Raw genomic sequence first — 24,290 nt, forward strand, 5'->3', positions numbered from 1 at the left:
ACTTTTACATTTATTTGTAATGTATTACTTACAAACAATGGTCATAACAAGCTACTACATCTAAAAAAACCATATATGACTTAATAAAGAATACCACCATGAATGTGGTGGATTCGTTTGTTGAAAATTTCCACCAATTGGCTTCTTTATCGATGCTTTCTCGGCATGGAGCATATGACACATGGCTCCCTGGTGTCCCACCTTGATGCAGTGACTACACCGATTCTTTCTCCTCCAAATTTTCTAGGTTGTCTTGGAGCACTTTCCCCTCATGTTCCTCTGATAAGTATTCATGGAGCCCTCACTATCACTGGAATGTGAGGAAGTGATCTCATCATCCGTCATTGGTTGGTCACTAGCTATTTTGTAGCATTCCCCAACTTCCTTCCTAGCATACCCAAGTCCTACATAATTGTTGGCTTAGTGGGTCCTGACCCAGGTTCAAAGTTAGTTGTGCCAAACAAAACCCTACACTACTGGCCCTTTCATCATCAACCTGTGTAGCGCAGACTAAAGTCTCACCCGAAGCAGTATGGGGGGATGCTGGAACCAAGTTTCCACATCCAGAGATCTATGTGATGTCATTTTATTCCCTAGATCTGCCTCCGTGCAGATTTATAAGCCCTTAGGGCTTGGTATTGTAACTCCATTCAAGTGCCCTTAGACCTTCATGAAGGTCTACAATCGGCTTTTGTGGAATTTGAATGGATGAATTATCTACTTACGTGGTTCGTAAATTATCTTCGGATCATGATATACTCAGATCTACTCAAGAGCTTAATAAACATAGCATAATGTATTATTATCTTCATGTAAATACTTAACATGTATTGTGTTAAGTTAATAAGACTTACCTAGTAGATTCACACATCAATGCATCATTATTTCATAAAGACATTATCTCATCATAACATATATCACAATCATAAACAACAAAATTAAACAGATAAAACACGTGAATTTCTCCAACACTATTCTTTATTGATCTTCAATATCAGGTCACAAACTCAAAACTTCCCTATGCACTCAGCTACAATGGTCCACGCGCTCAGCTGCAGACACTACTCTAGGCCTCTGTGCACTCAGCTGCAGAGCCTTTTCCCTTTCTAAGACTTACTTCTTTGTGCTATCTCTCTATGACTCCATACCCATAGACATAGATATAGATATGCCTTAGACTCTCTAAGACACACCTATTTATACAATCCCATGGTTCGTGGACAATGGGTAGATCTCCAAATCGACTCAATTTTACAGAAATGAGGGTAAAAGCTCTTTTTGACTCCTAACTACCTACACACTCCACATCCACAATTCATGGAGACTTTACATCTTTTCATCAAAATTTACAAAAAAACCTGGGTTTTTAACCCAAAACTAACCCAGGGGACCCCATCCTAACAGGCTCCCAACACAAAGGTCTTGACTCACCCATGACTCACTCGGCGGGTGTGGTGATCTTGCTGCGAAGATTCCCTAGCTCTACCTGCATAACTGCGACCTTGGTAGCACTCTATGTAGCTGCCTGCTTGACTTTCTTGACGAGATGCTCCATGGCTAGTCCTTCCGTACCTGTAAGCCTCATCTAACCAAGGTCCCAACCTCACCTTCAATGCGACCTCCTTCTGCTGAGTTTCTTCAACCTATGCGCAGAGCTGTTGCCCCTCCTGCAACTTGGCAAGGCGCTGAACTGGAGTAATTGAGCGCGTCGTTGCCCTGACCTCATCATACTATCGTTGGAGTTCGTGAACCTCTGTATTGAGCATCTGCAGGTTAGGGTACTCCTGCAAAGTCATGACCAGTTCCATTTTCTACTCAAATAAGGCCGAACAGTCAGCGACTATGGCATCCAACATTGATCCGAATTGGATCCTTGAAAATTATCAGAGTTTTTATGACTGTTTCAAATCATGACAGACTTCAAAAATCTTATGAACAACGAGCTATCAGGAAGGACCTCTGGATAGTGGCAGTTTATAGCCAGCATGGAACAACAAGGACCTCGGTCAAAGCGAGTTGACTGTTGGCCCATGGAGACAACGCAGTGGCACAAACTAGCAATTGGGGAGTCTAGATAAGAAAACAAAGGCCGTTTCTGATTCGTGATTAGCACATCCCAGGATAAAAATCTCAGATAAGGAAAAGCTCCAGCACTCAGTCATGTGAAAAAAAGGTAAAATCGTGGGAAAAACACTAAAAATGATAGGCGGGTTCCGCTCCAAAACCGACGGAATATCGGAGGCATTTCAGGCAGTAAGCGGGTTTTTCAGAGGACCAAGCGATTCCATACATTTAATGACGCGTGTTCGGTGGATGAGAGAGAAAACCACCCTCATCGTAGGCTAACAGTCGAGCACGTCAACTGCATGATAAGAGCGATAACCGTAGGATCTGGAGGCCCCAGATCTAACGGTGGAGATTGCACCCGATGGGAAACCGGATTTGGAGGGGGGAATAAAATATGACGCATAAAAGTTTGAAGTCCAATTTGACTGCTGAGATGGCAGATGAATCATTTCACAAAGTAACCAAAATAACGAACCGTTCAAGGAAGATCTGGTGCTTAGTTCGTAAGGAGACAAGTGGCCACCTCCTATGAAATGTTACACAATGGTGATGACACAGAAGCAGGGAATTCCAAGCGAATAGAGGCAAGAAATCCAAAGAGCCAGAAGAGGAAGCAAACAATCAAGGGATGAATTGGCTTTAAGCCATGAACAGACAGAGAACAAAGAAGAGACAGTAAGACAGAAGAGACAGTGAGATAGAAGAGAAAAAAGCAGAGAACAAAAGTCGAGCTGACCGGTAGAGATAAGGAAGCATCGAGCAGATAGAACCGAGAAGGCTTGAGAGGTTCAAGCAATCCCCGTGAGGATATCGGTTGGGAAATGAGTACCAAATTGGACTCATCCCATTAAGACCAGTTGAGGTCGAGACTTGGTAAGGGGGAGTCTGTGTACTCTAGTGGCTTGGGGAATCCAAGTGCCACCCTACTAAGCATCATATGTAATAGGAGACTCAAATTGAGCTCCTCATTGTAAAAAATATTCTTAAAGACACAATAGAAAATGCCACCATTGAAAGCTGGACTAGGAGATGTAGCCAAGGAGGATTGGGTGAACTCCTTATTAATTTTTTGTGTTTTTTCATTTGCTTGCTGTGTTTCTCTTACTGTTTTCCAATGCCTGTGTATTTCACAATCTTATCGATTTGTTGCTTAAAATAACATAGGCACACCAACATATGAGTCTGTAATACCTAGATTAATTAACTGAGGTCATACATAAGTGATTTTTAGATCAAACATGGTCATTCCTTCTGTGATCATGGCTCCGTGTTGTTCCTTGAATTCGGGCGGAGTTGACGACTGCAATTTGAGATGCAGCTCCGTGATATTCATGTTGAGTTTAAAATGAACTCTTGCAACTTTTGCCTTTGCCTTGCAGTTGCCTGTAAGTAATTTTCGGATCTTGGCCTCTGGTAGTGCATCCTTGGGTATGTGCAATTCTAGCACTATTTTGCATGCCTCTACAACCGCAACTACCAGCTTGGAGCTCTGTACCTAGATAATATCTCTTTGTTTTAGGGCCTGTGTCTTTTCGGCAAACATTTGTTCATTGTTCACCTGGTACTCGCTGATTAAAATACGAGCGTGCTACTACCAAGCTCTCAATTCCGTTTTCACTCTTGTCTGTAGCGCATGAAGAAATTCATTGGGGAGCACTGCAATATTTAGGCCGATGTTCTTAAGGGTATTTATGATGATCTTGTAATCATTCAATTCTGCACTTAGGGACCCCTCTTGTAAAGCAACTGTTCTAAGGTCCACTTTCCTTACCAGTTTTGCAACTTGACTTGTCCCTAGTGCCAAGATCGTTTGTGCGACGCTCGCTTGAACTGCACCCATGTGTATCTTGCTAGTTTGGATCTACAGTTCGCATAGATCCTTTTGGACATTTCCTAGTGACTGCATGTACTGTTGCTCGAATTGCTGCAACAGTTCGGTTGTAGCATCCTGCACTTTGTGACCAATCTCGTCAAGATCGCCCTTTGTAAGGGTGATGGGATACACCTATGTTTTAGCCAAATTCTTTTTCTTGCGGGAACCCTGCTGTTGCCGTTCTCTGTGCTTCCTTAGTCAAAATGGGGTACTCTGCCCCTCATCACCTCCACTGCCCTGCGCATACTGCTCTTCCTCCTCAGTTTTGGGTGAAGGATATTTTCTGCTTTGCTCGGAGTCACGTTTCTCTTGCTCAGCCTGTTCCTTTGCAGTGCACTCCTTTTCTATTTGAGCCTTCTCATCGGCTTCCTTCTTCCGCCGCACAACCAACTTTTGCACCACCTATTTTGCTGCATCCTTTTGTCTCTTTGTAGCTGAGCTCCATGTGCCTTTGCTGGTACCTACATCCAAGTTGGATGGGGTGTGCCAATATGCTAGCTAGCACTTGATGATCTCCTAGATGTCATCATTGGTCACCCGATACGGTAAGTCGAACCACTTATGTTGCGGTCCTTTCACGCTTGAATGTAGACACAATGGAAATCTTCCTTAAATGCAGCATACGCGGAAAACTTCTCATACAAGGTTGGGGACAACCTTGGGCGCTTGTTGATAGCCATGAGGAAGCTCACTTCCATCAACACCTAGAAAATCTTCGTCTCTGTGACCCACGTGGTGTCTTTTGTGGCCAAGAGGGAGGCGAACTATGTAATCTTCAATAATCCTTCCTTCAATGGAGGAAACTGACTATTCTTTGGTAGCTCCTAGGCAACCAACACGATGGAGAGCAACAACCATATGTAGTGGTACGACTTGCTCTCATCTTGGACCTCACAAAATTCACAAGGAATTCACTGCATAAGTACCACGACCAATTAAACTGCACGCCCTCCGCACATTGTGCAGCTAACGATACCACAGGCACCGTAACCTCATCCAAGCGACACTTCCTCATAACTTTTCTGGCCAGTATTTGGGTGAAAATCTTCACCATGGGATCGTTGATGGACGTGATGGAATAGTTGCACGACTTCTTGACAAGCTCAAATTTCTTTTTCATGTTCTTCGCCAAGTCTCTTTCTCCTGCATTTTCACCAAACTCCTTAGCTGGATTCAAACCCTTATGCGGTAGGTGCATGATCATGTGGATGAGCGTGTTCGTGATGGGTATAGGCGTGCCAAGCCATAAGCACCCATCATGCATGAGAGTAAGTAACTGCCACACACAGGTGGTGTTAATATTAGTGGGTGATAGTGGGGTATCCACAACAGGTTCAACAATCAGAGTTCTCTACTCTATGGATCCATTCAACTATTTTCAACTCAGTGACACTTGAATTTGGGTAGTACACTCGCCTCATGTAATTATCTATCGCAAGGTGAGGGAACCACTCAAGGTCCAGGTCCCAATCGTCTATTTTTAATGGGGAACCCACACAAGGCAAGAACCTTCAAAAGTTATCTATTCTGGTAATAGGGGGTGTATGAATAAGGAACTTATCTGAGTCTGGGTCCTTGGGGACGTTCGACTTCCCTTTTTGTGGAGGGATATACTCAGGCAACTTGGCGAGGGTTTCCGATCCCTCAGCATCTATATCCTTAGTGCCATGTTCAACTTCCAAATCCACCACATTCTCGGGCTGCTTGTCCTTCTTCTGCATCTGAGCGGCAATATGTTTCCTAGGTGACTCACGCACTGACACTGAGCTCTTCTGCTTGTCTTTCTTCATATTTTGGGTTTCTCAGATAGGTGTAGTCTTCGACCTAGGCGACCTCGGTGCCATAGGCACAAGTTCCAGAGCTTCCATGCTCACTACCTCTGGAATAGCCCCTTCGGAGGCGATAGTTCCTCAAGTGCTTGCAGTCTCAGTTGGACCTGGTCATAACATGGTATCACAAATGAATTTCCAGGTTAACTCTCGTAAATTATCGAATGCGGGGCTTGCGAACAAATCGTCGAATAATGCACGATTCATAAGCGATAGGCAACACAACTCAAAAACTCTAAGGGTGAAAAGTGTTCTCTACTGGACCAACACATGTAATTTATAGGGAATTTTGAATTCAAACCCGATCATTCCCCCCAAAATTCATCCATCAATGCTGTTTTGGCAGTAGATATTCAAATATTTTGGCCTTAAATGCCACCCACCCACTCCTATTAACTGTCTCCTGGCTGTAAAATCATGAAAAATGATTTTAACAGTGACTTTCTGGCTGTGCTGCACGGTATCTCCTTTCATAGCACAACTCCCTTCAATCAGATTCTGATACTGTGATGTCACCCTTTTGCGCGCAATCCCCCTGCCGCGTAGTTCCTCCAACTAGGCAGTATAGTTTATAGTCCCGCGCTCCCTTGCAGCTGCATGGAGCACTATGACTGTTCTACTATCATGTAGTCATTGGGCCGGATCTCCTGTATATGGTTTCAATCGACTTCCATTCACGCTTCCCAGAAAAGGTTCTCCATTCAGATTTGCGAGCTGACCCACACCCTCATTTGTGATCTCTTTGATGACATATGGTCCCAGCCAGTGTATTTGAAAATTTCCTGGAAACTTAGCGAACTTACTATCATATAATAAAACCAAATCATTTACCTTGAACGTGCGCAACTTGATGTGCTCACTGTGCGAAGCCTTTTCACGTTCCTTCTATACTTGCTGATGGAATCCAACCAAGAATCTGTCTTCTTCAAGTTCCATTCGCTATGAGAGCCTCACTTCCAAGGCTCCAGAGTCTGCCATCCCTCTGAAAGCTGATATGCATAGACTATGCATGATATATTCCATAGGCATCAAAACTTCTACGATATAGACTAGTTGAAAATGTGTCTGACCTATTAGCTTCTTGCAAGTAGTCCTATACACCCATAGCACTGCAAGTACGTGCACATCCCTGTCATTTCATTGTGTGTTGCAAATCTTCGTCAGCACATTCCAGGATCTTGTTAAAGGCCTCAATTGTTCCATTAAAACCAAAATTCTTCAGTCAATGTGCTGATCGTTTCATTGAGGAAGTGCATACCCCGATCACTCATCAACACTTTTGGGAACCCAAACCTAGTTAACACATACTCAAATATGAATTTAACTACTGTGGCTCATGTACAATCCTTCATAGGCTGTGCCTCTACCCATCTGGTCAGATACTCCGTCGCGGTGATGATATAGCACACACTTGTCTTCTTTCCTGAAGGCTGGATTGACCCTACAAAGGAAATTTCCCATTTTTCAAATGAATGCAATGGTACCTGAGGAGTTAGGGGGAACTCGTCCCTCTGTGATGGTTTGCCCGTTCTCTGACATGCATCACATGCTCTACAATACATTTTGGTATCCTTATGCAATGTAGGTCACCATAACCATGTGCGCAAGATCTTTTGCGCTATTTCCTTTCTTGCATAATATCCTCCTACAGCCACACCACGATCTTCAGCTCGGATGCTACTTCTTTCAAAATCAGGCACATATCTTCGTAATATCTCATCAACACCCATCTTATACAAATGTTCATGATCACCGAAAAATCAGTCGCGTGCACCATTAGTTCCTTCTTTTACTGAATGGCATATCCTTCTGGAGCTGCTTCGGTAGTCAAGAAGTGGATAATATCTGCAAAATGATTATCCCCTACACGCACCATGAAGAGTTGTGCATCGGGAAACCCTTCCTCCAAATTAGTAGGCTCCTCCTCCGTTTCAATTCGTGACAGATGGTCAGGTCCTGCATTCAACCTTCCTGGCTTCACAATTACCTCAAAGTCATACTCTTGAAATAGCAACATCCATCTAAATATCTTCCCCCCAAACATATGCTTATTGACTAGGTACTTCAGGGCAAAATGGTCTGTGTACATCTTGAAATGTCCGCCCAACAGATAGTGCCTGAACTTTTGAAGCATGTACACCACAGCCAATCCTTCGTGCTTTTTCGTTGATTAATTCTTCTCAGCCTTTGATAATTTCCTTTTCACGAAGGCTATAGGGTGATCCATCTCTCCTTCTCCGACCTGTGTGAGCACTGCCCCCAATGCAATAAACAAGGCATCAATGTGTGCATGGAACTCCTTCTTCCAATCCAGGAAAACAAAGATCTGCAGCGACCATCTTTTCTTTCAATACATCCAGACTGCACTGACATTCTTCATCCCAACATAACGTAGCATCCTTCTTCAATAGATTATCCATATGCACAATAATATGAGCATAAGCCTTGATGAACTTTTGATAATATCTAGTTTGGCCGAGTGTTGTGTGCAACTGTTTGACACTCCTCGGGGCCTCCAAATTTACTATCACTGTGATCTTGGTAGGGTCCACCATTAGCCCTTGCTTTCATACCACATGACCCAACAAAATCCCAAAAGGGATGCAAAATAGACACTTCTTTAGGTTCAGTGCGATCTCGTATCGGTGACACGTATCCAACATTAGGCACATACTGGCTACATGGTGCTTTACTAGCCCAAACATTGTCCAGTCATCAAAATATACTTCCAAGAACTTGTGAATAAATTCCTTGAACATCGCGATGACTACGCTAGAGAATATCGTCCGTGCATTCTTGAGTCCAAATGGCATTACCTATACTAGAAACAACCCCATTCTGTCGCGAATGTTGTTTTGCTCCTATCTTTTGGCGGGATCTTAATATGATGGTACCCAGAGAACCCATCAGTGAACAAGTAGGCCTCCTGCCCTCCAACATTGTCCAATACCTCATTTGTAAACGGTGTCTGAAAAGGATCATGGATGCAGGCATCATTAAGATTTGTTAGATCTAAGAAAATCCTTATTTCTCCCTTCTATTTCTTTTCCTAAACCACCATCGGGATCACCCAATCAGACTCTTTGATAGGTTAGATGATGCCGGCTTCTAGCATCTTATCCAACTCCATGTGAACCTTCTCCTTGTATTTGGGATTAAGGTGATATGGTCTCTGTTTAATAGGCTTTGCGTCCGACTTCAAAGTAATTCCGAAAACTTTTGTAGGAAACAAATCTTGGTATTCGTGGAGTAACTCAAAGACTTTGTCCATCATGGAATCATCCTAGTAGTCTCTGATATTCGCAAATTTGGGCTCTACTTTAGTACCAAGTTTCACTTGCTTAGTTTTCAGCAGCGCGGTGATGTCCAGATTTTCTATCTGCAGACCTTTGACCTCACGGTGGCCTTCTGCCTCTGGGATATTAATATTTCTTGGATCTTCATCCTCCCCCTCATTAGTCACATTATTGCATTCTAGTGCATGGTGCAGCTGGGTGCTCCAATCTGGTTGAGCCAACTGCAAAGGATCCCATAAAATTCCGAACATCACCTCCTTAACCTCCTGTAGAGCTTCATCAATGCTTTCAAACCCATCCTCAAAAATGAAGGTCATTAAAAATAATTCTCTTAATATATCCCACTCCACAGTGCCATGGCGAAGCTCCATTTCTAGGTACCAATTCATAGGGATTATATCCAGAGTATGACAGAATAAGTGCACCCACTCTGGATGTGGCTTTGTTCCGTAGACTTTAGTCCATTTTTCCAAATGATCGCACAGATCATATCTCCCATCATATTTCTTAGTTAATCGCATTTTAGGATGACCAAATCGCAACCCCATCATTCTCCTGTAATCACGCCATTCATCAAAGCTATCCTTGTGCGTACCCCACCACTGTGTGGGTGTAGTGTGCAACGACAAATCCAGAGCTTGAAAGTGATGATCTTAAGGGACTTCTCTTCCAAAGCATTCAAAAATTTATATACATCAGTTAAACCATCATAATAGGGTAAATTTCTTACTCTGACGACACACAACACAAAAATTTAGTCATCATGTTGCAGTGCAGCGTGGAAACTTCATGCAGCTTATTCTGCCAATGCTCCAGTTCTTCATCTGAATATGAGGTACATGAACTTTCATGGTCCCATGAAATCCATCCATCAGATGTTGGATTAATCCAGTCTTGGTCTTGTGCTGTTATTTTGTAAATCTGATCCAAGTCATCATCACTTTCTTCATAGTCGTGGACTGGTTCAGTATAGCACAGTCCTTCTACAGGGTCCAATGGTACGACCATGCAGAGTGATTTGATTTCAAATGACATTGTCTGCTTCTTAAAGTTGATGATTCCATTCATATCAATGGACCAATCAATTTCGAGGAGTGCAAGATATGGATTACTATCATCAATGATCTCTATTACTTCAAAATCAGTTAGCATGCTCACACCCTCGATATCTACGGTGACTCCATGTAGTCATCCCATAGGGATAATATTCTACTGGCTCACCATCCTTAGTTGAATCGGAGACCACTGCAGTGCAGGTCCCCCCATTCTATCCCATGTATGTTTAGGCAAAACATTCACATCAGACCCTAGATCCAAAATAAACTGGTCCATCTCATAGTCTCCTATCTGCTTGGTGAGCCTCATCTTGTGCCCTGTCCTTGCCTTATGTCTTCCAATCTTTCTCACTACGTGGTTTCCACCAGGAGTATTTTCCTTACCAACACACTTGTTTATCAACTCCTGTAGCCCCTTCACAACCTTGTTATTGTGTAGAAGTTTCATGCACGTTTCTAGGAAAGTGGTGGGCACAGAGGGATCAATCTCTGAGGGTATGCTGGTTTCCTGTAGTTTGTCCTGAATTCCTAAGGTAGATGCCCCATTGAAGCTTTTCTTTGCCTCCATAAACATCTCCTTTGTGCGTTCTAGATCGAAGCCAACTTCCTTTTCTGGGGCCTTTCGAACCCTTCCATTCTCTTCAGGCTGTTTTCCCTTGTCATCCCCAATTGTTACTCTGCTTCTTAGCACTATATTCACATTTGGATCCTCCTCGTGGGGCTCAACCCTCATCATCTGTAAGTTCTGTGTAGGGTGTTGAGGCTATGCCTTCTTCTCCTGCATCTTTGCTATCAGCACAGGGCATTCTTCTATTGTATGGTCAAACTGAGTCTAGTATTGACGTGATGGGTGCAGCTGATTCTGACACTCCTATGTGTAGTGTATTGGTGTCCCATAGTTATAACAAATAACCTGACCACGACCTCTACCAGCTCCTCCTCCTCCTCGGCCTCCTCCGCACCCCTGATATCCTCTGTGTGCTCCCCCAACATGTTGATCCGGAGGCCAAGTTTTTGCTTGCATTCGATATGTGGCCATTCTCTCCATCATCAATTTGTAGCTACGACAGTGGCACTCATTGTGGTCCATCGATTTTCAGAAATCGCAAAACAATTGTTGTGGTGTATGAACAAACTTTTGCAGCAAATGACAATTATCTGTTACATGTTTTCCAACCACCTAACAAATAGGGCACCATAGCACGAGCCTCGTACTTAGTCCTGCTGGAGTTTCCTGCCTCAGGGGCATTAGTCCCCCCCAGTGATATAATTCACGAAGATAGGGAAGTGATGTTTATCATGCCCCTAGCTCTTACACTTGAGGAACCAGACTTCCTCACGCACCTATGGCCTAGCCTCCTTTTCTTTTTTCAAGCTTTGAAATTCAAAGCAAAGGTTCTACAACTGCGAGTGAATTTGTTGAACTCCCAAAGACGCATCCTGAATAGACATTTCATGCAATCTCATTGTGATTTCCAGGGCTTCCGCCTAAGTCCCTATCTTTACTTGTGATAAAGCAATCCTCATGTGGGGTAGGAGTGAACCTCTAAACCACTCGTGGTGCTGACTATATGTGAGGTGCATATTAGCTTCATGACTCACACACTTTAATCTTTGATCTAACTCCCAGGGAATTTCACCAACCCTCATCGTTATTTCCTTGAATCCAACTACTGATTGTGAGTCAAACTTAGGCTTACTTAATTATTTGTTCAAACGGCCTTAGTGTTTGCTAACGATGCCAAAGGATTATCAGTGTAGTACTTGATGTACCATGTCAACACATGATCCTGCAAAGCAGTAACCAGCTGTGCCTTCTTTATGTTGTCATCAGTGATCTGTTGCGCGGTCCACACAACATTCACAACAAACCAAAATTGATCTGTATCTTCACTCCCTATGCCTTTGAAAATTAGCAGCTTTACTGAGTTCAACATGTTGAACGATGGAGGTGGTGGTGGTGGTGTGGGCGAAGGTGTATGTTGTGGAGGTGAAGGTGGAGGTGGAGTGGATGGATGATGTATCTGCGAAAAACCTTCTCTTATCAATTGGACCGCACTCCATAGTGAGGCCTATATTACTCCTTCATGTCACTCGAAGGAGGTCCAATCAATGGGATATATTCAGAACCTGTCTTCCCTCGATCTTTGAAGATTTTTCCACTTCACTTAGCTCCGAACATCAAGGCAATGGTATAACCCGTTTTTCACACAACAAAATCTTAATCTAGGTATTCAAATATCTTAGGTACTTACCTAGAGGTCCTTTAAAGAAGCATCTCTCTGCTTCACTGTAGCTGACTGAGGTGAAAATTGCGAATTCTGTAACAAATCCTCCTATAACCCAAGCAAGCCAATGTTCAACAATGCGCATGATATTAACTTTAGAAGCTTCCAACCTTAGCACTAGATCTAGAGTCCACACTATTGGACTATCCAACCTCCACCTTCCTTGGCCGTTTGCAAATTTAGCTATCCCCTTGTATAAATCGATCAGAAGGTGCAAAAGAAAATTCATGTATTTATGTGTACAAATATTTGTCCAACCACTGTTCTCTTGACAGGCGTGGATTCCTATTTTCCTGCGCCGTGAATTCTGGATCTTTCTATCCAACCACGTCTCAATTTCCTTTTTGGTCAGATTCCAGTGATGTGACATCACACATCTCCTTAAGCAGATCTCAGTCTCGACAACGAAACCATTTGTTGGCTTAGTGGGTCATGACCCAGGTTCAAACTTAGTTGTGTCAAACAAAACCCTACACTACTGGCCCTTTTGGCATCAATCCGCGTAGCGCAGACTTAAGTCTCACCCAAAGCGGTATGGGGGTATGTTGGAACCAAGTTTCCTCATCTAGAGATCAATGTGATGTCCTTTAATGCCCTAGATCTACCTATGTACAGATCTATAAGCCCTTAGGGCTTGCTACTGTAACTGCCTTCAAATGGCCCTTAGACCTCCGCGAAGGTATATGATCAACTTTTGCGGACCCTGAATATATGAATTATCTACTTACGCACTTCGTAAATTATCTTTATATCGAGATCTACTAAGATCTACTTAAGAGCTTAATAAATGTAATAGAATGTATTATGATCTTAGCATAAATACTTAACATGTATTGCATTCAGTTAATAAGAATTATCCAGTAGATTCGCGCAATGCATCATTATTTCATCACACCATATATCGCACACATAAAAAACAAAAGTAAACAGATAAAACACATGATTTTATCCAACAATATTCTTTATTGATCTTCAGTATCAAGTTACAGACTCAAAAATTCCCTGTGAACTTAGCTGTAGGGGTCCATGCACTCAGCTACAGACACTACTCTAGGCCTCTACGCACTTAGATACAAAGCCTTTCCCCTTCTAAGAATTACTTCTCTACGCTATCTCTCTAAGACTCCATACCCAGAAATATAGACATAGATATGCCTTAGACTCTCTAAGGCACACCTATTTATACAATCCCATGGTATGTGGACCATGGGTATCTCTCCAAACTGACTCAAATTTACATAAATGAGGGTAAAAACCATTTTTTACTCCTAATTACCTACACACTTCACATCCACAATTCGCAGAGACTTTACATATTTTCATCAAAATTTACAACAAAACTTGGGTTTTCGACCCCAAAACTAACCCAGGGGACCCCATCCCAACAATAATGAGGCAATTCCTCTACTTTGATGGGGTTTATGATGCCTTGGACATTAATGTTGAGGCCCTTCCCCTCATTCCCCATTCTCGTTAATTGTTTGGAGCTGATACTTGTAGTATGTTTTTCAAAAGAAGCAAAATCATCATCAATAAAGGTACATGAAATCAAAGAATAATTTTCGACCTCAAGGTGGTTATGTTGTAGCTTTTCCAAGGCTTCATCCTTGGCTTGAAACTGGCATAGAAACCTTTGTTTCTCCTTTTCTGCTTCCTGTAGGAGTCTCCTTAGCTCAACATTCTCTACTTGAATGCTTTGGTTGATCTCCCTAAGTTCCTGGAGCCATGCCGCATTGGGTGTGACCCCTTTCATATTTAATACAATATATATTGAAACTTTGTTTCATCACCTAAATCAAACGCAAATTTACGGGTCCATCTACTGCGATCCCAAGAGCTGTAATATTCCTTTTGTCACCAGAATCTGACCCCAGGTCAATTTTTCTACCTCGTGCAAATCCTGCAGCTGTGACCTTATCATCTTCCTCTGATTTAGAATCATGATCTTGTTACATGGTGGCAGTTGCCTTATGCCTTTCCTTTCTGTCACTCCTCTTAGGTCTCAACTTAGAGTGCAGTTTCCAACAATTCTCTTTGTTGTGTCCCTCTTTCTCACAATGTGTACAAGAGGGTTTTTCCTCCTCTTGGTTTGTGTGACTCCTTTTGGGTGGTAATTTTGTTCATGCATCCCCCTTATTTCAAGATGCATGGCCTTCACATTGGCCTCATCGATAGTAGCAGGCTCAAACAATAATAATGAATTCCTTATGTAACTATGTAAAGAACCGATATACTTAGTTACAATCCGTGGTGAATCTAATGGAATGCTAAAATTCAATGCTTGTTTTCTAAATTTTTCGGTGAAGATTTACACATTTTGGGATTTGCCTTGCCTTAGATATTTCCATTCCATTGGTGCCTTTTGTTTATAACCCAAAGGTAAAATTGGTCTTTCAATGCAGAAATAAAACTGGATCAAGAGGAAAGAAGGTTACCCGACTTTTTGCCGCCCTTTTGCAACTTTCTCTCCCACCAAACGAGAGTAGTGCCACTCAGCGAAAGAGATGCTAACTGGAACTTTGCCTCATCTTCTTTGATCTGCTAAATCCGAAAGTAGACCTCTATATGTCATATCCAATTATTAAGTTTTTCTGCACTACACTCTCCATTGTACATGGGTAGGTCAAATTTTACATCTAGCTTGAAGAATTGTCTCTTAGATATATGTTTGGAATCTCGATTAGAGTGATGAGATCCATCACTTGAAGAAGGAGAGGGAGGAGGCTCTTCTCCACCACCTTTATGATTTGCTGATCTATTTTCATCAACATATTTCTTCTCGTGCCCAAGTGCCTTCTCATATTTTGAAAACTTGTCCACTTTCTCTACCATATTGTAGAATACCTTTGCATAAATTCTATTCCTCTTCCCAATGAGCTTCTTCACTTGCCATGTTTCTTCTTCCTTGTGCACATTTTGCTTCGGGATCAAAGGACTCAAGATTTCCTTCATCTTTTTGTAGCCTATTTCGGGTTAGCGTATACTCTATTAGTGTTTGTCAGTTTAGTCTGTCACGAGTGATCAAATATGATCTTACAAGGTGTTGTTAGGGTGTTAAGTCAAATTTTTGTCATTTCAGTGAATCTTCAAAGACAAATTTGGTCACTGGCTATTGTGTCTAGGTCACTACTACTCCCTTCACTTACTCATGGTCTTCATCACTCATTATGGTCATTGTATGCTTTGAGGTATCATATCTTCATTTAAATGTCTTGGGTCATGAAATGGTTAAATTCCTCATTTTAGGTCATGGTTTAGGGTTTCACTCCATGTGTCATCATGATACCATATGTCAAAATAAAAACATTTCCATCATGTGATTTAGTGGGTAAAGGGAGTTAGTAGCTTAGGGAAAGCAAAATAAAGGTAAAGGTAATGTTTTATTTCAAATAAGACAATGTTTCAGTACACTACCTCGTCTCATCATTTCTCATAGGGACATTTTTTCTTTAAAATATGTTTCTAACCAAATGGAGAAGAATTTTACAAAAGTGAAAGAGGTATTTTCAATTATAGTCCAAGGAACAAAAACCTCCTTTAGTTTATTCACAAGTGTTATGATTTGAGATAAATTCCAAAACCATACTTGTTGCAGGAGAGTTGCTGCACTTTTGGACAGTTTGACTTCAAGACCATTTTTCAGGGACTTTGAGTAGTTGTTGGCATTAATTAAGGACTCTATTGTGTATAAGACATCATAATATTTCCAACCATACCAATTTCAGCCCAAAAATCCTCCAAGAAGGCAGTCAAAAGTGCTCTGCAAGTTGGCGTTGTGCTTTTGTCAAAAGCACGCTGTGTTTTTAGAGTGACCTTGGGAAAAATCATTTTTCTCAGCCTTGGAGAGGCAATTTTACATGCTTAAATACTTGAGGGACAACTATACATCCTAATATTTCCAATGGTACATCCAGTTAGTGATTTGGATTAGTGGAAGTATCCAAAAGTTCTCTGCAAGTTGGCGTTGCGCTTTTGTCAGAGACACCCTACGTTTTTGGAGTGACCTTGGGAAAATCAATTGTTCTCCCTATTGGAGTGCCAAAATTACATTCATTAAGAGTCCATATTGTAGCCGACTTCAAGAGATTTCCAACGAGCTATCAAGTTCAAAATTTGGAGCAGCTTAAGGCCTCAAAAAGTGGGTTTAAAGTTGGAGCTACGTTTCTGGAGGTGGCGCTGCGCACAGAGACACTACACTGTGTTTTGGCATTGTGCACCAGTGAACTATGCTGCGCATGGGACAGAGTCTACCAAAAATAATAAAAAATCACTCAAATAAAAATAAAGCTTGCATTCCAGTTTCTTATTGCTCTAAGCCATGTAGTGAGGTTTTCAAAATGGAAGGAGATTCTTCACCATCAAAAAAGAGAAAACATCATAAAGAGGGGAGGATTCTGAGGTATGAGCCCACAAACTGCAATGAAATCACTCTTCACCCTTCATAAGGTAGTGCTTTGAAGATGTCAACTACCTAGGGTTTTTTCAAAGAGTGGGTGAAGTAGGTTTTCATGAGAAGCTCACTGATTTGATTGCCACCAATCTGAAAGGCGAAAAAGCCACCATTGCAGGGATTGATTTCACATTCTCAATTGCTGCTATCTCTCTTGCCACAAGGATACCGAATCATGGGGAGTATTGGTTTAAAGGCATGAGCCTAGACCTTGAGCAATGCAAAACCTTCTTGAAATCACCCGATAGAGAGGCTCATTCACACATCACTCCATTCAGATACTTGTTGGAAAAGTATGCACCATTGATGAAGGTTGTGATGAAGTTTTTCACTTATGAGAGGAGGTTTTATAGGTTGTATCAATATCACATTAGGCTTCTCATGCACTTCACAGCTATGAAACCTCTTAACCTGTGTAACTACTTGTGTAGAAGTGTCATAAAAATGTATGAAAAGGTGAAAATGAAAAACAAAGAGCATTACCCTATCCTTTTCCAACATAGTTTGATAAAGGTTGTAGTCCTCCATCAGTTGGCAGAAAAGAACACAACATGGGATACCTTTATTGAAACAACCTTGCAGAGGCATGAGATTACTTCACCAAGCCATCACCAAGACACATCAACACAACCTATGGAGGTAGGGTCATCAATTAAATTAGAGGAGGTTCCCAAGGCACCTAAACTTGAGGTGACCAAAACATACCAGAGAGGAAAAAGACTTGTGTTTACTTCTCAAGTTGAGAAAAGGGCAAAGCCTTCTACATTAGCATAACAGGGACCACATTTGCAGGATGAGGAGCTAGTTTCTCATGATTTTGACCTACTTGAACTGGAGGTAGAAAATAAGCATTCAACCTTGCAACAATCTATCAAGCAGAAGGATTCCCAGATCAGGGATCTCTTGCAAAATTTAGCAAGGGCTAGATTTATCATTTCTTTCCTTGAACAAGAAAACAATCAACTCAAGGCCAAACAACTAATGGTGGAAAAGGAGTAATCCAAGATGTTGAAGCAAGAGGTCAAAGGTAAAGCAGTGCTAGAGCATGATGAGCATGATGAACAAGAAAATTAGGTTGGAAAGAAGAGGCCTAGGACAAAGGGTCTCAAAAGAGCAGTGTAGAAGGAAAGAGACCAAAACCTACTAGATGAGGATTTGGATATTGAAGACAAAATTGCTATGGAAATCAATGAAGATAGAGAATGGTAGCTAGGAAAAGTTAATGGGCATTTAGAGAAGCTTCTTGACAAGTCTAACAGGGATAACTAGATGTTTAGGTACATGGCCCACCACTACCAACACAGAAACAAGATTTGCAACATTAAGATCAAGCAAATGTAAAACAAGCTGAAGGCAACCCTAAAAGGTAAAGATCAGAAGGAAAAATTTGAAATGCTTGCTGAAGCATCCATGAGAGCATAATATACGTCATTTGGCACTTCTGGACCAATTTTGGGAGGTTTTTGAGCATTTTTGGTCTTTGGTGAAATTTAGTGCAAAATTCAGAAAATACACTAGTTACAGAAACGCAACGCCTTGGCGCTGCTCTTTTTCCTCAGAGATCCAAAGGACAATTTTTTTGAATTCCTAGAAAGATGATGGCCTCCTCTCAAAACCCATTTCCTCATATTTTCTAGACAAGGCTCAGATTTTGAGAAAAATGAGAAAAAGGGGTCAAAAATCAACATTCTGCCCCTCTTTTTGACAGGTGTCGCACTTTTGGAGACACCTTGGGAGAATTAGTATTTTAAGGCCTTCCCATAGGTCATTTTAAAAAATTAAAGATGTTCTGGAAACTAGAAAAACAAGGATATTTTACCATTCTTTCAGATTTCAATTTTGATTTCAGGAAGGCACCTAAAAATGGCCTCAAACTTGGTGCTATTCTTATGAAATTTTATGAGGCTTTAATTAAAATTTTCACTGTGAAATTTCTTAGATTTTCTAGTTTGACTTGGGTAAAGGTAACTTGATGATGTAACTCCAGTAGTTCGAAGTCATGATGATGTAATCATGAATAAATTAGCATTATAGGTTGTTTTTTTGTTTAATTAGGCCTCATAAATGAATAAAAACTCAAATCAAAGTCTAAGAGAAGAGTTTGTTTTTGACATTCTCACTCTCACTTGTTGCTTGAGATATTCTTGGAAACTGTTCCACCACTCATGGATTCGACCCCTAAAGGTGGGGAAACTATTTATATTAGTCTATATGTATCATTTCTTAGTCATAGAGAGGGGTTGGGAACATTTGAGGAGAGAAATCTTGTAACTTTTGTTTCAGCATTTTCAGGAAATCAAAGAACAATTGCAACTATTATCTAGGAATTCATGTGCAGTGAGTTTGTGATATTGTTTCTTCTCTATTATAGTTTCATATGATAGATAATCATATCTTTTTTCTATTCATAAGTTTCTTCAATGATTTTTCCTAAGTTTAAAAGCATAATTCTTTTCTTAAAGATATATTTTGATGGAATTATCATTATATGTTATTTTCGTTCATGCTTAATGAATCATGACATATATGCTCATTAAGTCCTCTTATCTATTTTGAACATTACACTACATTGAAAAACCCTAAGCCATCACAAAACTACTACTACCTTGCTCCTTTATATTTCTGCTGTTGTTACCCTTTGATATTTTGACCTAGTTACCTAGTTTTCATCCATTGTTCAGCATCCAAACCCTAAATTTTCAAACCTATCTGAGCCTAGCATATCTAGCCTAAAATCCTTTTATATCCTAGTCAATTCTTATACTGTGAAATCCTTAGAGAGACCCCTCTCTGGTTTAGTAGGGCTAGCTGCTGAACTGCAAGTAGTTTGAAGTTACCTCTTTTTATCTCCTCCTTAGCCTAGGACATTGTAGAGGATAACATACTCATACAATTCACATAAAAAAGATCTGCTCTGATACCAAACTTGATCCAAGATCTTTTACTTATAGATGCATCAAAATTACATGAAACAAAACTTATTAACCATGGAACTTAAAAGCACATAAAACAATGTGGAAATAACAAGATAAGAATGAAACCATGACACAAATATTTGATTACGGAGTTCATCCAATTTGGACTATGTCTCTGGGCCTTGCTCAATAGTGGGGATGGCTTCTTCATTAAGTGGCATAAAAAGAGATAAAAGTATAAACAATCTTCATTTACAATCCTTATACTTCCAATATGGAAAATGGATGAATAATGGAGATCACAGCTTGAGAAACAGATAGTGCCATTGAAATCCTGGCAAAAAATCATGTAGAATCGCCTATCCGAACACCCAATTCGGAGAAATTAAACTTCTGCACCTTCTCAGAACCTCCCTCTACTCAAGGCGAGGTTCCAGTCTGTTGCCAGGTCGGGTTACTGCTGCACACAATCTGTTTTGAACTATCATGCTAGTCTCCTCCTTTTACTATGTTGATAGTCCAATATATATACTTGGTTGCTAACCCCTCAATTCCCTGGCAATTCCAAACAGATGACAAATATTAGTAGGCAAGTTTATTTGAGGTAGAGATTCTCGAGTCCTACATAGTACGCAGAAACAAACCTTTCAAACATGGCAAAAATTTATTTTACCACCCATTTAATGTGACATATTTTAATATCGACGTATAGACCCAAGCCTTTACAACAAGCACCCTACGATAACAGTGGACCCAACCAATTATTAAACATAGTACATAAGATATCGGGTCTTGAAGCCTCATTGCAAATCATAATCGGTGGGAATTGAGGTTAGTAATCCATACGATTGCTCCCATTTGTGAACTGTGATTGTGATATATCGCATAGAAACCTCACTCTATCAAGGCTGGTTCCTCAACTCTTCACTCCTTGCGATCTACGATTGCGATTTATCACATCGCAACCTGGCTTGCCCAGGGTCGATTCTTTAACTCCAACCACCTCTGATTTGTGATTGCGATATTGAAAATTGAAACTCGGTAGTGCTGGGGATGATTTTCTTACACCATCACATCTTCCCTCTATGATTTTGATATGCGGGACCAATGGTGGCCTCCCACTTGGCGCTTCCCCATTTGCTGAGAGTTTTGCCACGTCACTTCCTCTTGCCACTTGTCTAAGTCAAACTTGATCTTTGAATTGCTCTAACTTCTTCATATGAAATTAGATTTGAGTGTTGTTCACACCATTGGAATCATAATGACAAGAAATTATATCCAATGCTAATTTTACCCTGATTATGCCACTTTGAGTTTTGAGAATTCTTAGCATGCCACTGGTACTTTTTTAGAGATCCACCTGGATCAATAGTAGTAATTTTCTACTATTTTTTTAGAATGTGTTAATGAGCTTCATTTGATTTGATTTCACTTAGGTCATAAAAAAATTCAAGTTAATAACAAAATTTACCCCATATAATTTTCACTTGATTAGGTTAGGAATTTGGTAGGTTAACTAGCTCACCAGTTCTTGAATTTCGAGTTTTTAGAATAGTAATTTTATGCTATTTTTTAGCACGTGTTAACATGCGTATATTGTAGTTATTCCACTTGGAATGGAGTCCTATGACATCCTACTTGATGACAAAAAATTTCCCTTCTCATTTGAATATGATTTACTTGGGTTTTTGACCATTTATCTCTCTTGTAGCAGTCATGTAGCAGTCATGTAGCAATCCTGTAGCACTCCTATAACATGTGTAAACTTGACTAGATCTTCTCCAAAAGCTTGGTTTTTGTCTCTTAGGCTTTAATAACGACCCTTAGGCTCTAAATCCATGATTTAGGAAAACCAAAGACCATTTAGGACTTGCCTTTTTACCCCTGCAACACATCTCAACAATTTCGGCTAATGGACAGATTTATGAATTGGATAGCACAATAATGATTTCCTTGATTGCCACATGAAGTCTCTAATGAATTTTGTCAATGGATATAACCTCTCTAGAATGTAGTGGTTGATTACATTCTCTTTCCTTCATGCATGTTAGATTAGTTTACTTTCTTTATTCTTAAGCTAGGGTTTCTATTTCAAGCACCATTATTTCCATTCCATATATTTGGTTTCCTTTTCAATGCAACTTTTACATTCTACATTTAGGCTAGTGTTTTATTTCACGATATTCACTTCATTGCATCAGATCAATGAAAGAAGGACACATTGCATGCTACGCATATAGTGTTGACATCTCTTAAGTTTGTACGAAGCCCGAGTTGATAATTTAAGTAGGTAGTCTTGGCAGTTGCAACATTCTTGTTGCAATACTGAGACTCATCCGAAGGCAACCACAAGTATTACGATCAAGAAGTCTATTAGATTTATTTTTTCAAAATTTTCCCTCACAACCTATATCAATTAACTAAAATGGATTTAGGTGCTTGCTTTTCTTGTTTAGGTTGGTAAGACATTACATATTACATATGTTTACGTTGGTCACCCAGGGAGGATTTGAATATAGAACCTCTGGGGACTAAAGTCCTAGCTCACATGGGCATCGCCAGTTGGTATGCCTCACCTAGGCTTAGGTGCTTGCTCAAAAGTAAACTCATTGCAACTAGGTAAAGAATATGAAGAATCAAAAGCAAAACATAAAGACAACTATGATAGGGAGTTGGACGAGAGCATTAAAACACCTTGAGGAAGATGATGCAAAGACTGCAATCAAAATTGTTGTATCTAAAGTTACAAAGTCACTAGAAGTGGATGAAGAGTCCTAGAAAATAAAGGAGAAGCTTAAATAAGTATATCTTCTGGACATGGAAGGAAAATATGATAATACGATTTAGGTAATGGAAAAAGTTGATGAGCTGAGAAAATTATATGATAAACAATATATGCTTCATTTGGATGATTTTAATAAGGAGAGAGCTATGATGCCTCAACCAATTCAAAATCCTTCTCCACTAGCTCCTTTGCCATTACTTCTTGATGCACAGATGTAGGAAATGATGATGAGCTAGGAGAAATGGGAATGTTTGACGAAGGACATAAAACTTTAGAGGAAGCAGAGGTTCTGGAAAATCTTCATGGAAGGCAAGAACTAGCAAATGATTCTACAAAGTACAAATTCGTCGATGTGTGCATTAATGATAGAAATATGTGTATCTGATATTTATGGATCTTTCTTGAGTGTTTATGACAATGATCATCAGTTGGCTGATCATTTTGGAGGGAAACTTATTTGGGGTATATGCAAATTTGAGAGAAGTTGGTTGATTTGAAAGAAGAAAGAAAAAACGTTCAAAGCCAAGATCGAGTTGAAGTTAATGGAATGATTACATGTTTGAGGGTGAAGCAATGCCAATTTCCTCTTAGTGAAAAGAAATATATTAGTAAGAGTAGAATTAGTAACAAGATCTAGGAAACCTTGAGGAACGAGGAGGAATACGAGTTCCAAGGGCGTTAGTGGGCTTGAGGTCTCTGAAGAGCCCATGATGGAGTTATTGTCATCTGCCATGACCAAAAAATTAGAGATTGGATAAGGAACCACAAAGAAACTATAATATTTTTTTGAAGTCCATGGAAAGCGAATTTCAAAACCTTTTGTGGAAAAACCTATTCATGGAGATGATCACAATGTTATGATTTACTACCCAAGTTTTACTGGTGAAGGAATGAGAGAGTTCTTTTGGAAGGTGGGAAATCATCCAAGTGAGTTTCATCAAGATGTTAGAAAAGTATGAAGAGAAGGATCATACATATATTAAGAATTCATGCCCATGAGGGGAAAATATATCAAGGTTTATATAGTTGGGCTTGACTATCTTCATGCAGAGGCCAGAAAGTCTTCCATTGTTGATCCATGATGGTAAAGAGGTGAGGTATCTAGTTCTATTAAAACTAACAAAAAAATAATGGTAGGATAAGTTTTCATATGCTTTGGTAAAGCAATATGTGGATTTGATATTCTATGTTTCCAAGGAAGATCTTATGTTTGTGACATAAATGGATGGAGCTTTGTAACAAGTTCTTATTATGATGATGCAACATGTGTCTTGTGTAAGATGTTCCTTGATGCTAAGGCATCTCATATTTCATTAACACTTCCTCTAAATCTCCCTTGGAAGGTTGCAAAACCAACTCAACCTTCTGGACTAGTTCTTGAAGGCAATGCAATAATTGGTACGATTGGATAATCTGAAGAATTACACTATGCTATTATTTTTGTTTGCCATGGTGACCAGAAATCTAAGTAGAAAGGAAAGTTAAAAGTGACACAAGAAAGGCTTTTAAATTTGATGCTCAAATAGTATAAGTACAATCTTGTAACATAATTAATATTCCTTTTCTGAAATATTTTTCTTGTGTAGGAAGTAACAATACAAAGATTTTTCCAGGTAAAAAATCCAAGATTTTTATTTTCTAAACAAATAAAGATGTAAAACAATCCCTCATATACAATGAACATCAACAGAGGGAAAATCTTATATTGGAGGAATGTTCTACAAGAATGGGA

The 24,290-nt window shown here is 40.2% G+C and overlaps 1 pseudogene; it reads left to right on the forward strand.

The window, feature by feature from the left end:
- The first annotated feature begins 6,186 nt into the window (after window positions 1-6,186).
- Window positions 6,187-23,195, forward strand: LOC149262868 (uncharacterized; annotated as a pseudogene).
- Window positions 23,196-24,290: the final 1,095 nt, after the last annotated feature.

The sequence above is a fragment of the Pinus tabuliformis genome, chromosome 6 (genome assembly GCF_031772625.1).
Source record: "Pinus tabuliformis cultivar Carrire ecotype Pingquan chromosome 6, CPIR1, whole genome shotgun sequence".
NCBI classification, from domain to species: Eukaryota; Viridiplantae; Streptophyta; class Pinopsida; order Pinales; family Pinaceae; genus Pinus; species Pinus tabuliformis.